Raw genomic sequence first — 4,804 nt, forward strand, 5'->3', positions numbered from 1 at the left:
GAAGCAAAGCCCAAACCACACCCACTGCCGTGGAGTCCATTCTGACCCACAGAGCCCCTAGAGGACAGAGTGGGACTGCACCACAGGGTCTCCAAGCCTGTCAGTCATCACAGAAGCAAAGTCCCAACCACACCCACTGCCGTGGACACTATTCCGAACCACAGTGCCCCTAGAGGACAGAGGGGAACTGCCCCAGAGGGTTTCCTAGGCTGTCAATCTTTATGGAAGAAAGATTGCTGTGCAGTAGCTGGTGGTAGGTTCCAACCCCTGACCTAGTAGTTAACAGCCAAGAACTTAACCACTGTGCCAACCTTGTAATTATTTTTTCTGTTTCAAATTTTTTTCCTATTTTTTGCTGATGTTGCAACGAACAGAAATTTCCCCCCTCTCTCTTCAGTTTCAGCAACCCAAGGTGTTGCACCAGGAGCACATCTTCTGAGGTGAGGACGTCCTGCCCCATGTGACGGTATTTGCTGTATGTTGGATACTATAAGGGCCACCACTACATCAAATGATGAGGATGAGCCCGTGTGGACAAGGACTACGTTAGGGACCAAATCAGAGCTTCCTGATTATGGAGTCACAAACAACACAAATGGTATGTTCAAAATTTACTGCCAATGAGGATGCTCAAGCCAATTAAAGTGCCAGGTTTCCTGCTTTGCCGGGATTTATAAGAGGCCTGGAGGTAACACTTGTCCGCTGGTCAGGTCCTGCTGATAACAAGTTCTGCCTGACAGTTACTGAGGCCTTTGATAAATAAAATATGGGGAAACATATGAATTATTACTTAATAAATGCAGTGTATTTGGGAGGTTTCTATGGTGTGGAAATTGTAAGCAGGTAGCCGTGGGCAAGAAGCACTGTTTGGCTAGCTTCTACTTGGTGCAACATGGGGTTTCGGGCTTTGTTTTCTTAATTTGAGCCAGCATATAAAAAATAACATATGTCCCTCGCTCACACACACACACACACACAGTTATACATTGAACTGTGCCCTTCAAATATATGTGCCATAAATCCTAACCCCTATGCAGCGTCGGATTACCCGCTAAGCAAAGAAAGCATGGGTTTCCTCGTGCTCACTTGCTAATCTGGTGAACAGTTTTACAGGTTTGCAGCAGAGATTCTGTTTCTAGGTTGGCTGGCATCTGTCTCCCAACCCCACAGACTTTCCTGCAGAATCAAAGCCTCTTTTCCCACGTACAACCCCTGACAGGGACTCAGGATTAGTGTTCAGCCCACAGAGAGACAGCGCCATCCCCTAGAGCCAGCACCCTGAATTCAGACTTCTAGTCTCCTGAACCATAAGGCACCCTGGAAGAACAATGGTTGAACACTCCTGTTAATCCAAAGTCTCTTGGTTCGAACCCACCCAACAGCTCTGCAGGGGTGAAACCCTAGCGACCTGCTCCCATAAAGATTACAGCCCAGGAAACCCTATGGGGCAGTTCTACTGTGTTCTATAGGGTTGCTATGAATTGGAATCAACTGCAAGGCACACGACCACTGTGAGAAGACAGATATCTGTTGGGTAAAGCCAGTCACTTGTGACATTTCTGGCTCTAGGGATTTCAGACACAAACAAGTCTAGAACTGTGGTTTCTCTTCTTTTTTTTTTTTTTGCAGTATAATATTCCTTTTCTTAAAAAAATTTTTTTATTGTGATTTGGGTGAAAGCTTACAGAGCAATTTCATTTTCCATACAGCACAGAAGTGTGGCTTCTCATGAAGAGTGGCCACGCTGGTGGCACAGCTGGGGGGGCAGCGGCCGGATATAGGGGAGTGGTAGACATAACTTCACTCGTGGACACAAGGACACTCACCCCTCTCAGCTTGCTGGCGCTGGAACAACACATCATACGTCTGCTTCCTGTGTACTCGTGCCTCTAGCAAACCAGAAAGGGGAAAATAGGCCAGGTGTGCGCCATGGCTTCCCTGCATGCCTGGCCTGTTTCACTCACTGACTTTCTTTATTGCCCCTTGAGGTCAGGAGGCAAACCTGGCCAGGCCACCTGAGGTGTAAGTAAAGTTTTATCAGGACACAGCCTGCTCATTTGTTTGCGTGTTGTCCTTGGTGGCATTTGCACTTTGGCGGCAGATGTCAGTAGTTGTACGGAGACTATCTGACCCACGAAGCCTAAAATCGTTCTCGTGTGGCCCTTTACAGCAAAAGTTGCTGATGCTTGCTCTAGGTGGCTAATTTTTGACCCCAGGAGCACTGACTAAATCCACTTACTTTGTTGTTGTTGTTGTTGCTGTTAGTTACTGTTGAGTGAATTCTACTCCTGGTGACCCACATGTTATAGGGAAGGACTGTACTCCATAGGATTTCTTGGCTGTGATCTTTACAGATCACCAGGCCTATCTTTCATGGCACCCCTGGGTGGATTTTAACTCCCCACCTTTAGGTTAGCAGTTGAGAGCAAGCCATTTGTACCACCCAGGAATCTCACTGTCTAACCACGGTGTCTTAGTTATCTGAACCACCGCCACTGAGTTGACCTTGTAGGACAGAGTAGAAGTCCTCCTAGATTTTTAAGGCTGTAATCTTCATGGAAGCAGACTGCCACACCTTTCTCCCATGGAGCTGCTCCTGGGTTTGAACCACTGGCCTTTTAGTTGGCGGCCAAGTGCTTTAACCACTGCACCACCAGGGCTCCTTTCTCAGTTCTCTAGAGCTGCGGTAACAGAAATACACAGATGGATGGCGTTAAGAAGCAGAAATTTATTCTCTTGCTCTTTATTCACTGCTGTTGAGTCAGACCTGACTCACAGCGACCCCTCCTTGGGTTTCCAAGGTGGTATCACTACAGTAGATCGCCAGATCTTCGGTCCAAGGAGTGGCTGGTGGGTTTGAACTGCCAGCCTTCTGGTTAGCAGTCAGATGCCTTAGGCACTGTGCTCTTAGGAGGCTACAAGTCCGAATTCAGGATGCCAGCCCTAGAGGAAGGCTCTTGCTGTCTGTCAGCTCTGGGGGGGAAGGTCTCTGTCTCTTCGGCTTCTGTCTCTGGGCTCCTTGGTGATCCTCACACGGCATGGTATCTATTCCCCTCTCTCTCCTTCTTTGCTTCCTTCTTTAATCTGCTTCCTTTATATCTCAGCACATGTTTTTTGTGGAATACAATGCAGTCCATCACACGTGGGTAAGTGATTTAACTTCTGAGCTCCCAGTTCCTCATCTCTAAGACGGGGTGATAAGGGATTCTGCTCCATAGGGCTGTTGTGGGGATTCGATGAGATGACACGTACACCTGGTGGGTGACAGGGACACTCTGCCTGTGTTATCTGCTAGTGTTTGCCTAAAACTTGGTTCCATGGGGAGAAAAGTTACAGAAAGCTCTCTACACATTGACTTAACATAAAGACTAATCACAGTGGGACCTCAGAATGCCCCAGAGACTTTGTTCAGGCATCTCTTGGCTGCATTCCAGGTAGAAGGCACCATAAACCACAGCTTAACTTAGTTCCAGGGGAAAAACACAGCTGAGAAACATGGTAGTGAACAGTGCTGACCAGAAAGTGCTCCTGCGTGCTGCATTTCTGCAGCCTCATGTCCTGGGTTTGTGCCAAACTCTACCCAGACCTAAAAAAATATACTCAGCAACACACTAGAATATAACACAACCACTGCTCACTTATTGACCAGGTCGTTAAGTGAAAATCAGTGTCATGACCACATTAGATCATAAAATGGAAGATGACTACAGCATTGCAAAACTGCCAAATTATATCATTACAGAACTGCCAAACCACTGAAAATCGTGCACAGCCAAGTTGGTACGTAACCTTAACCATCTTAGCCAGCGTTACTCTCACCTCACAACTCAACACTTATTACTGCCAGACGTACATCATTAATGCACAAAATAGTCGGATAGTCGATTTTCCACTATTGTCATAAATGTGTGATATCAGATAACGAGATAATCGAAAACTGAGGAGTAGGTGTATTCCCACCATTCAGATGGGATCCATGTGAATAACCTCAAGAGTGCAGATAATAGGAAAATAATTAGGAAGGGGTGAGGTTGGAATATTCCTCATCTTTGTTTTCAACATAATTTATTCAATTGTAAGTTTTCATAATCTCACTTTTAATGATGGCTGAGTGGGTGGTGCAAACAGTCTGTGCTTGACGACTTACCTCAAGGTGGTGGTTCAAACCTATGCAGAGGTGCTGCAGAAGAAACATCTGGCAATCTACTTCCGTAAAGATCCCAACCAAGAAAACCCTACGGAGCGGTTTCACTCTGAATTGGCCGGATGGAAGTGTGGTTTCTTTTCCCTTCTTCGTATTTCATCACCAGCTCAGAAGATTCCAGGAAATGCAGCAATTGGCTCTCCGGAGCCTGGAGTAGCTGGCTCCTGCACAGCACTGTGTACGTCTCAGGCAGACAGTCTCTGTTCTCAGAGCTTACAGGTTAAACAGGCATCTTGAGTTCCATTTAAAGCCACCTTCACCCAGACAAAGAGCAGTGAGATGGGACTCACTCTGTGTTTTGTCCCGGGCCCCCCACTCTGGTCTAGGGAACCCTTCCTCAGGGCCACCCCCAAGGACCAGGCCTCCAACCCATCCACACAGTGGACTCATCTGCAGACCCATGAGGTCAAAGAAGGGGCACCAGAGGCTGGAGTGGAGAGCGTTCTGGAGAGATGAGGGCATGGCCACCTTGGCTTGCCCTTCACACTTTGGGCTACCACGTGAAAGAAACAGTGGCAGGGACCGCATGTTCTTTAGAGGGGCCTCTGACAACCAGGGCTCAGGCTCAACAGAGATCCGAACCCCTGGCCCTGGAGCCAG

This window comes from Orycteropus afer, unplaced genomic scaffold (genome assembly GCF_000298275.1).
Source record: "Orycteropus afer afer isolate SDZICR_OR568_19922 unplaced genomic scaffold, OryAfe1.0 scaffold00006, whole genome shotgun sequence".
Lineage (NCBI taxonomy): Eukaryota > Metazoa > Chordata > Mammalia > Tubulidentata > Orycteropodidae > Orycteropus > Orycteropus afer.